The sequence below is a fragment of the Diabrotica undecimpunctata genome, chromosome 1 (genome assembly GCF_040954645.1).
Source record: "Diabrotica undecimpunctata isolate CICGRU chromosome 1, icDiaUnde3, whole genome shotgun sequence".
NCBI classification, from domain to species: Eukaryota; Metazoa; Arthropoda; class Insecta; order Coleoptera; family Chrysomelidae; genus Diabrotica; species Diabrotica undecimpunctata.
Window position 1 is genome coordinate 55321996 of NC_092803.1, and position 11612 is coordinate 55333607.

At 32.3% G+C, this 11612-nt stretch overlaps 1 protein-coding gene across 1 annotated transcript in view; it reads right to left on the reverse strand.

Annotated features, from left to right (window-relative positions):
• LOC140449395 (beta-1,4-glucuronyltransferase 1-like) overlaps positions 1-11612 on the reverse strand; it is a 68860-nt gene that overhangs the window by 42246 nt on the left and 15002 nt on the right. The window lies entirely within an intron of this gene.

The following is an 11612-nucleotide window of genomic DNA, read 5'->3' on the forward strand; positions in this document are numbered from 1 at the left end:
CTGTTACTTATTAATAATGCACCCACTCATCCCCTGAAAACCTGCTAGAAAGAGAAGATGGAAGATTTCGAGCAATGTTTTTGCCACCAAACGTATCGAGTTTGCTGCAGCCGATGGATCAGTCGGTTATTGAAACAATGAAGCACCATTACAGGAGGCAATTGATTAGGAATCTGTTGATAGAAAATAAAAATAAAGAATGCATTCTCGCTCATCACAAAAAAATCAATTTAAAAGATTGCTCGTATATGTTGGCGGAAGCGTGGAGTATGGTTACGGCGACATTGAGAAGGGCTTGGAATAAATTGAAAGGAATTTCAACAAAGGAGGAACTACAGAAAGAGAAGGAAGAGAAGCAGCGTCAAAAAGAAGAGGAAGAGAGAGAGGAGGAAAATGACGACGTAACGGTTGAAGAAATCAGAGATATCATCGTAAACATTCCCAGATATTCCGAGTGCAGTGCAGAGGATGTAGAGGAGTGGTTGTTAAGTGATTCTACGGATCCCGGATTCCAGATTCCCGATGATAATGAACTCGTCCAATGTGTTGTGACAGCGGAAAGTGATGACCCGGAATCGGAAGACGAGGACTTTGCTACCGAGCTAGAAGTGGGGCCGACTGCGAGTGAGGCATTTGTAGGGCTAGACACCGCGCTTAAATGGATGGAGCGGCAACCAGAGTGTGACCACCTGCAACTCCTCACCGTCAAAAGAATGCGAGACTTGGCGGCGCGGAAACGATTCTAGTCAGCAAAACAACTGACTCTGCCTGATATGTTAAAAAAATAATTCATATTACTGTGATTCAGTATTGTGTGTCAATATTACGTAATGTAAACTTTGTCATTTACATATTGTTGTGTATACTGTATTGATTTTCATAATAAATACCGTATATGTTCTTCATTGTGTTTTGCTGTAATTACATTTCTTTCCTGGAAAAGGCCTTTTCCGAGAAAAATCCAATTATCCGGATGTTTGATTATCCGGATCGGGTCCGGTCCCAATTAATCCGGATAATTGGAGTTCTACTGTATTTAGAGTTCCCTTCTTCTTCTTCTCTGCCTTTATTTATCTACAATAATATATATATATATATATATATATATATATATATATATATATATATATATTAATTCCTTATTTAATTAATTGCTAACATTTTCCTAGCCTGGAATTATTGAATGGTTTCTCTCCTAAACGTTTTGGTTGAATAGCGAATTGACTTCGTCTACCTTTAAGTAGGTCAAGTTCGATTTAATGATGTACTTATATTTTGCACCAGTACGATAACCTCTTGTAAATGTAACTTGATAACCTCTTTACCGATGAACACATCGCACACATATTGTTTTGTTTGTATCGATTATGTCGCGGTTTTCTTCACGTGGTAATTGAAGAGGACGAAAACATTTAGGATAGTCCAGGTTTGGTAGCATTAGAATAGAATAGTAAGCAATATTTGGTAATTTATTGTAAGTAATTTTTATTAATTATTTGTTAACTTTTTAAACTCTAGTAAAAAGATAAAAAACAACTCTGTCTAATGTATTGTTTTTCTTTTAATATTGTTTATTTATCATCTTATATTATTTTCTTAGGACTTGCTGTATTCATATAAATCAGCTACATTGTTAAATTTTTAATTATCACGATTATTGTCATTAATATTGTATTTCTATATGATTCTATCATAGCTTATTTCTGTAGGGAAACATTTTTTCCTTCCGCTCAGTGTTTGCCTTTAAGTTAAATATTTCAATAGACTACCATTAGCAAAAGCTAAGACACAACTATACACAAAATTATTATATCCCATTAATACATTAAAAGGGAGATAATTGTGCACAAGGAGGTATAACAATCTAAGATATCCTCTTATACGTTTCTAAATGTTCATTTTGTTTTTATGTTTTATGGTAAAGCCAATTTCTTTCTTCCCCCTCTTATGAGCAAGAAAATATTGATTTGAGTTCTGTTTAATAACTTTCTTCTTCTTCTTCTTGTGCCACTCCTATCGGAGATTGGAAATCATCAAGTCTATCCTGACCTTGTTTACAGCTGACCTAAAGAGTTCATTAGTGGTACAGCCAAACCACCCTTTCAAATTACGCAGCCATGACATTCTTCTACGGCCTGGATTCCGTTTTCCTTCTATTTTTTCTTGCATTATATTTTGAAGTAATGCATATTTATGTCCTCTCATCACGTGACCAAAATATTCGAGTTTTCTTCATTTGATCGTTGACAAAATTTCTGGGTCTTTTACTATCCTTCGCATTACTACAAAATTTGTAACTCTTTCAACCCAACTTATCTTCAGCATTCGACGGTAGCACCACATCTCGAAACTTTCAATATTTTTTATATTGTTCTGCTTGAGAGTCCAAGCCTCTACACCGTATAATAGCGTGTTAAATACGTAGCCCCTTAGCATTCTTAATCGAAGATCTCTGTTGCACAAGAATTTTCTCATCTTTATGAAAGTGACCCTGGCAATTTCGATACGTCTTTTTATTTCATTGTTTTGGTCTCCAGTTTTATTTATTGAAGTACCCAAGTATTTGTAACTCGATACTTTTTCAATTTAAATGCCGTTTATACTAATATGTGTTGGTTGTGTCATGTTCTTACTGAAGACCATATACTTAGTTTTTTTGATATTGATACTTATGCCATCATTGTTGCAGGCAATATTTATATTTGTAAGTAATCGTTGTAATTCTTCTACTGTTCTTGCAACTAGTACAGTGTCGTCTGCGTATCGAATATTATTTACAACCTCTCCATTGATTACGATTCCTTCATTTGCTTGCAAAAGGGTTTCCTGGCAGATGCTTTCACTATAAACATTAAATAGCAGCGGTGACAAAATGCATCCCTATCGTACTCCTCTACGTATTTCTATTACTTGTGATATCTCATTTTCTATTTTGATGTTAGCTTTCTGATTCCAATATAGATTGAGAATTATTCGCAGATCTTTATTATCTATGTCCTTTCTTTCAAGAATGTGTTTTAGCTTATCATGGCGTACTCTGTCAAATGCTTTTTCAAAATTGATCAAACATGCATGTACTTCCTGATTAACGTCTAGGCATCTTTGTGTAAGAACATGCAAACCGAAGAGAGCTTCTCGAGTACCTAATCCTTTTCTGAACCCCATCTGTGTATCACTCTCTGAATCCAACTTTTGATAAACTCGGTTGTGGATGACTTTTAGAAATATCTTTAGTAGACGGCTCATTAAAGATATTGTTCGATGTTCTGAACCTTCCTTTGGATTGAATTTTTTGGCAGTGTAACGAATGTAGACAACAGCCACTCTTGAGGTATAATACCAGTTTTGTATATTGTGTTAAATAAGTGCAATATTATACCTATTGAGTCATCATTCAACAGCTTTAGCAATTCAGTAGGTTGTCATCTGTTGTCCTCAAACAATTCTCTTATGTATTCACTCCATCTATTAATTTTTTCTGTTAAATATATAATAATCTTTCCGTCTTTGTTCTTAAGCAAACTTATTTGATGTCTTCTTTGAGTTCCTGTAATTTCTTTTCCTTTTTTATGTACACTGAATGTGTCATATTTTCTTTCATAGTTTTCCATTTGGCCTTCTTTATTCTTTGTATTTTCTTCATTTTACGTCTTTCATCCATTAATTCTAGTATGTCTGGTGTCATCCATACCTTGTGTTTCTTTGCCGATCTGGTTAGGTGTTTCTTTCCCGTAGTTCTTATTGTAGTGTTTATATACTTAAGTTTTTCATCTATGTTGTCTGTTCTGCGGATTTGACTTTCTACTATTCTGAGGCTGGTGTTTATTTCTTCTTGCACTGTTTGTCGTAGGTGTTCACTTTTTAGCTGGCTTAAGTCTAACGCTGGGATGATGGTTTTTCTTATTTTCTTTGGTCTAGCTTCTATCACAGATACCACTGGATTATGATCCGAACCGATATCAGCTCCATGATAAGTTTTAGTAGATTTCACGGCATTACGGTATCTTTTTGTCACCATTATGTAATCTTTTTGGTTTCTGATTACTTTTTCTTGAGTGTGTTGAGGTGACGTCCACGTATACAGTCGCCTTGGGGGTAATTTAAAAAATGTATTAGTTATTATTAAATCTTCACTTTGACAAAACTGAACTAAACGGTCACCCCTTTCATTTCTGTTACCTAAGCCATATTCACCGACATTTTCTCCAACTTTACCCTGACCTAACTTGGCGTTCAGATCGCCCATTACTATGTTAATGTGTTGTCTCTTTGTTGTTCTCATTGCCTCGTTTAAAGTAAAGTTTAAGAACCTAATGTTTATCTAATATGTAGCTTATTTTTACTATGTATTTTACATAGATATTATCATATTACACATCATTCTTCTTCTTTAGTTTATTGGTCTTTATTGATCTTGGATATTTGGCCAGCTCATTGTCGCGGAATGAGCTTCCTTATTCACCTAAAGTTTGGAGTTACTGCAGGACAAACAGAACAGTGGGAAAAGCTTTTCTCGCTCTGGGGGCAACTGTTGAGCATTGCAGAATCTCGAAATATTGCCTCGGATAGGTATAGTGAAAAACCCAGGTGATTGCATGATGTTTTACTAGAAAAAAATGGTTGTGTTGTTTCTTTACCTAGATTTGACGTATCCATATATTTTTTAACATATTATTCAAATTATTTATTATTATATATTTATTTATTTTATCCATTCATTTAATATTTACTTTTCCCCATAACTTAATCTTCTGAATATTCAAGAAATATATTAAGAATTTAATAACAACCAACTGCGGGTTATAAAGAAGGGTTGTAAGAGATATACGTGTTGGACACCTATTTTTAACCAGTTCAATATGTGAATCAAAATTTTGCACAGTGTTAATATGACATTCAAGAATCACATGTAAGTCTGCTAATTGATCATATTCACACATAGCCCTATTTTGAATAGGTGATTTGGAACTAAACAGAGACCTGTACGTATTTTAATGACAGATTTTATATGTCTTCTATCTGTAGGGAAAACAGGCTGTAGCTGTTGATACCAAATACCTTTATATTTGAAAGATTCGTTTCACTCTTATTTCAATTTAACAAAGTACAATTAAAGAAAAAAGGAAAATGTTAACCTTTTTTCACCTTTATCCGATCTACTTTGGCAGGTGAATCAGCTTTTTATAAAACTCAGAATATACTGGGACGCAAGCAATGATAATATCTAAATTAATATTGTTTGCCTCTTGTATCGTCGGTATACTGCAAAAAACCAGGTAAATGTGGGTATATCGAAATCGAGAGAAAACGTTTTTAAAGTTTAGTTTTTTATTTTGAATTAAGCGAACGCCTTGTTTTTAATATTCGGTATTCTAGTAAAAAAATGAGTATATCAGAAATTGTATTCTATCATTAGTTTAAAAATGTTGAGACAGCTAGCTGTTTAAACCTAAATTTAAGATGGAAAATTATAGGAATATGCAAAAGGCCTATGCATGAGTTAAAAGAAATGGCCAGAGACAGAGATCTTTGGAAACGGACAATACACGACATTACGATGACCACTATACTCCCTCCGGGGGGTCAGGATTGAAGAGAGAGAGAGAGATATTATTATACAGTATCCTCCCTCTATAACGAACACGGTTATTACGAGGTTTCGCTTATAACGAGATACATTAGATGTCCCGTGAAATTTCTATTGAACTATAACCGTCTATAGCGAGGCAAATTTGGTAATAACGAGAGAAAATAAGATCCAAAAACGTGTTTTTTACGTTTTTAGTCCGGTCATGGCTATAAATAAATACCTTTTCAAACAGCCCCTCAATAAACTTAACTGCAGCCCGCAATAAACTTCTTTACAATGAATAAATACAACTGTTTCACATCTTTAGAAAATATGATAGAATGATACTGGACCATTTAAAGCAGTTAAAAATAACAGAGTTCTTAAAATTGCAGAAGCAATAGTTTATGTTATCCTTGAAAATAATAAAGGATAATAAAAGTAAACAACTCTTTTATGTTTTAATATATTTCATTGACAATAAAAGTAAATAACTTTTTTTGAAAAACGCCATTCAAACAATATTTATTAGCATCTTATATTGCTCCGAATGGCGTCACTATAGGAAGTTAATGGTTTAGAAAACTACAGATTCATATGTATGTACAGTATTATGATTGTCTGACATAACGAGATCGGCTTATAACGAGGTAATTAGTCTGTCGTCATTTCAGTTCTCGTTATAGAGGGAGTCTACTGTATTTGTTTCCACTGATGTGGCATAGACCCTACTAATAAGAACTTACCATAAAACTTTAAAAATAATGACGAAGCAATATTGGGAAGGATTTTTATCATTGAATGTGAAATTTTATCTAAGCTAGAGGATTTATCCTTTTTGTTTAAAATTTATTATACCCCTGCCATGCCATAGAGATGCATGCCATGCATATGATCCTTGAGTATTTTTTGTTGTGGATGTTCTAGTTTTATAAAAACGAATAATTTTGGAAGCCACGTTAATAATAATAATAATTAAATCATCATAATTTACCTCTCCCCTGCAATTGCTTACTAATGAGTTTTCTATATCCTGATAATATTGACCCCAGTTATCTTTTTTATAATAATTTTGATTAAAGATTTTTAATTGATTAATTTACTTCAAATACCTAGGAGTATTCAATTACCTAGGAGTAGAGATCACTAGTGACAGGGATATAAGAACAGAGACCACAAGGCAAGCATCAAAAGCGGCAAGAGTAAGTGGTTGCCTCCGAGAAACCATATGGAGAAACAAATATCTGACCATGGAAAGCAAAATGAAAGTATACAAGACAACAGTAAGACCAATCCTAACATATGCAGCGGAGACAAGGACCGATATAAGAAAGACGAAACAACAAATCAACAATATCGAAATGACAGTATTAAGATCAATAGCGGGCATATTATTAAGAGACAAACAAACCAACAGAAGTATACGCGAACAATGCAAAATTCAAAATATTAACAGGTGGATAAAAACAAGAAAAAAAACTGGAACGAACATGTAAACCGAATGGGACCAGATAGATTAGCGAACATCTGTAAAAACAAAAAGCCGTATAGCAGAAGACCCCGAAGGCCGCCAAAAGGTGGAAAGATAATGTACAGTCAACAACAACTGAAACAGAATAAGAGGCAGACAAACAGGTGTAATCCTAGTAGCGCGAAGAAGAAGAAGAAGATTTCCCATACACTATTTGTAGCCAATACAGTAGACGAAATGATCAGATCCACTGCGGATCGATTTTGACCTAGTTGACTCAATCCTGTAAAATTTTCTTCAATTTTCCTCTGTAAAAATTTTCATAATTTTACAATTTTTATCAAAATAGTTACCTCCCCACAATGTATGATTACTATTCGGATTTTCTATGATTACCAATGTATTATATCTTTAAGACCATTTTCTTATATCTTAATGATTGATGGGTTATATACATTCAGAATTTGTATATATCATATTCCTCTAAGAGAATACCTAAAGCTTAGACATTTTTATGATATTTTGAATTACCTATCTATTTTAATTCTGCTATGTATATTTGATTTTATAAAAGTTGCAATTCCCCGATAATTATTTTTACGATCATCTCTATTCAGTGCTTTTCAGATAAAACTATCTACCTTAAATAACTTTTGAACTTCTAATTTTTAGGAAAAGCGCACAAACACGTCAATTAATATTTGAAGGGGGAGACATTGCGTCATATTAAAGCTTGCTGGGAAAGGCACCCTCTCACCCCTGTATCATCCCTTTATTTTTTTAAAATACTTTCCCTTTTTTATTTTATATTTGGATTTTCCTTCCTTTTTGTGCTGATTTCAAAAATGTATAATACATTCAGCTTGAATTGATTAATTCATGAGATAGAGAATTTTTCTTTTAACAAGATAGTATCTCTCTCACCATAATTAACTTTAACGAAACAGGTTGTAGCATAATTTAAACTTTTTAAATATTTAACCATACTGTTTGCAGTACCTTCAAAAATCAAGAAACAAAAAACTTAACTTTTTATTAAAGTTCTATTAAAGGTTTTCGATATTTGGACGTTCATTTTAATCGGTTAATATAATAGTCCATAACAATTGGTTAAAGTTGTAACAGAGTATTTTGATACTTGTGCAATTTGATCGCTGAAATGGTTTACACTTTGCAAAAAAGAATTAAAATTGTAGGTTTATACTACAAAAATAATAATTGTGCAAGCTGCTGCTAGAATTTTTAATGAAACACACCACAATAGACATGCAACTTATAAGTGTGTGATTGAACTGATGCAGAAATTTAGAGCAACAGTGTCAGTTTGCAATAAAAAACATAATCGACAGTGACTCGTAAATAACGAGGTAATCCAAGTAGCCGTTATAGGGCAACTGAGCTATAACAGTCACTGTCAACAATAAGAAGAAAAATCTACAGCCTTCCGAATCAATTCTCCAATAATCAATTCTCCATAAATTTAAGTTTCATCCATATAAAATTAAAATGGTACAAGATATAAATGAAAAAGATTTTGATCGTTGTCTCGAATTTTTCGAATTAATGACACAATACACAATGCGTCATTAACAATCCACAATTGTTAAGCAATATTTGCTTCTCCGATGAATGCTCATTTTCATTAACTGGCTTGGTGAACAGACATAATTACCGATACTGGGCTGTGAATTTCACATACAGCATCCTCAAAGGTTAAACGTATACTGTGGTATCCTAGGTGATCACATTATCGGACCATTCTTTATCACTGGCAACTTAAATGCTGTATCGTATCTTGCGTTACTTTGCTTTACCTGTGCTTTACTCCACACTTTGCTCTACCTGCGAGACAATTTTTAAAGGAAACTATCCCGCTCGTTGGATAAGTAAAAGAGGACAGATGACGGATTGACCACCTAGGTCACCGGATTTAACACCCCTAGACTTCTTCTTATAGGGATATATAAACACAAAAATGTATGCTACTCAACCAGAATCTCTAGATGATTTACAACAAAGAATAGATGATGAATGTCGACAATTAAATAATACAGACGTGTTAAGCAATTTCAAAGAAGAATTACAAAATAGATTGTACTATTGTATGGAAGTGAAATTCAGTTTTTTTTCACTAATTATTTTAATTATTTTTGGTAGTGAAATGTTTATTCTAAATGTTTGTAATAAAATTGTTAAAAAAATATTTTTGAAGTTATACTTCTTTGCGCGCGTTCGACATTATAAATTTGTACGGGAGTGAATCGGCAAAATCATTACATATGTAAGATATAGATATATATAATTATTATTATTTTATATTAATTCGGTAGATATATATATATATATATATATATATATATATATATATATATATATATATATATATATATGGCCAAAGTCTTATACAAACAAATATTCTTCCTGAATCTTCTATGATTCGTAACAACCTTTCCATTTTTGGAATACAATAATTAAATAATCACAAACACAAAATACGACCAAAAAACTGAAATCTTAATAATGTTCTTGTCAAATAATGACATTGATTAGCCACCTTATTATTTTAAGGTTACTGGTCAAATGAGTTGAAGCGCGGTATTTAGAACCAAATGTCGCGAGTTCGATCCTAATGAGGGAATATATTTTTTTAATTATTATGTTCTGATTTTTGTCACTTTGGTTTTAAAAATCAAAGAATGGAAAAATCATAATATCTTTTTTAATATTGTTTCGATAATTTTATACATTATTTAATTTTCCAAACTATTTTATTTATCATTGAATATTTAGTACATTATAGTAGTCATAGGCGTAGAGATGAAAGGGACAAATATAATGATTGTTATTTTAAATTTTTTTATGTATATGTTTATATGTATGGAGATAAATCTCAAAAAAGGTCGATTTTATTTTTAAATTAAGATTTTTTGGCATATATATGATACTAGTGACGTTATCCATCTGGGAAGAAAGAGTTATTCTTTCACCGAAAGTTAACTTAATAAGATTTTCACAATTTAGAGGGGATTTTGAAACGGTGCCACAAAGAATCTAAAAAATCCAGGGACATAATGATTTATACAAGTGCTTTCAAATAATATATTAATTTCTTCATGGTCTCATTTAAAAGTATCTTACAAAATGGCACCAAGATGCAATAAATAAAACTGATTCTTAATTAAGTTACCTAAAAATTTAGTAATTCAAGTTTTAAGGTTCAGAAAAGAGTTGTTTGGGTCTCCTCCATTCTGCTTATGGGGTTATTCTATTTTAATTTTTCGCTTATACACTGTACGGTATATTTTCTTCTAATGTCTTCGCTTCTCTTTCGATCTCTCAGCGTATTTCCTGTAACTCTTCTCAGTACTCTCACTCTCATCTCTGCCGTTTCCAGTAGCCTTTGTATTGTGACTGTGTCGGGTCTTGTTTCTGAGGCATATGTCATTAGTGGTCTTACACTGACTTTATAAATTATTGACTTCATCTCAGTGTTAATGTGTATGTTTCGCCATATAGTGTTATTAATTCATCCTGTCAGTCTATTTGCTTTTTGTACTTGATTTTTCACTTCTTTGTCCAAGACTCCATAGCTGCACAATGTAGCTGCACATTAATAATAATGATATTTTATTTCCATTACTTTTCATCAAAATATTGAGTCAATCCTTCATTTTCTATACTCCTATTACAGGTCAAATGTTGTTTATATAAAGCAAACGATGCACCATATACCTATATACCTAATTCTGTTTATCTTTCTGCTCTCTCTTACCTATAGCATTACATATGTAATGATTGTGCAGATTGACTCCCATATAAATTTGTTACGACGAACGCGTGTATAGAAGTATAACTTCTACCGGCAGTCCCACTGGACTGCCACACCCGTTTTTTTATCAATCCAGTTTTCTTGTTTTTATATTTATTTTTCTCAGAAACTAATCACTTTAAACATTATGTGTTACACATCTTTAAAATTAGTACAAAGAGGAGAATCCAAATATCAAATTAAAAAAGATGGAGTGTGCCTTTCCCAGCAAGCTTAAATATGACATGTCTTCCACTTCAAATATTGATTGACGTGTTTTTGCACTTTTCCTAAAAATTAGAAGTTTAAAAGAAATTTAAGGTGGAGAGTTTTATCTGAAAAGCACTCTATATTATAAAGTAATTAACGCTACAATAAAAATCCGGTTTAAGCCAATTTTTATTTAATATAGTTATGTATGGGTCAATTCTTTGATAACATTTACCAGACTCTCTATTATTATTAACACTGTGCAAATTCCATTATCTAATTTGAGGTATAAATTTGTAACATTATTTAGTCGGATTATAAAATTTAAAACATGAGATCTATCAGAGTCTTCTAACTTTCGTGCTAGATTTATTATATCGTCCAAGATATTAGAATGATCCCTATCAATGCGATATGAATTAACTCACTGAGGAGTTATTCCCCTACTAGATCCTTTGATATAATCAGAAACATAATATACTCTTTGGACTTGTTTCTATTATTGGAGTTGTATTATGTAGTTCACTATTTGGACTGATGAAGCATTCTTGACA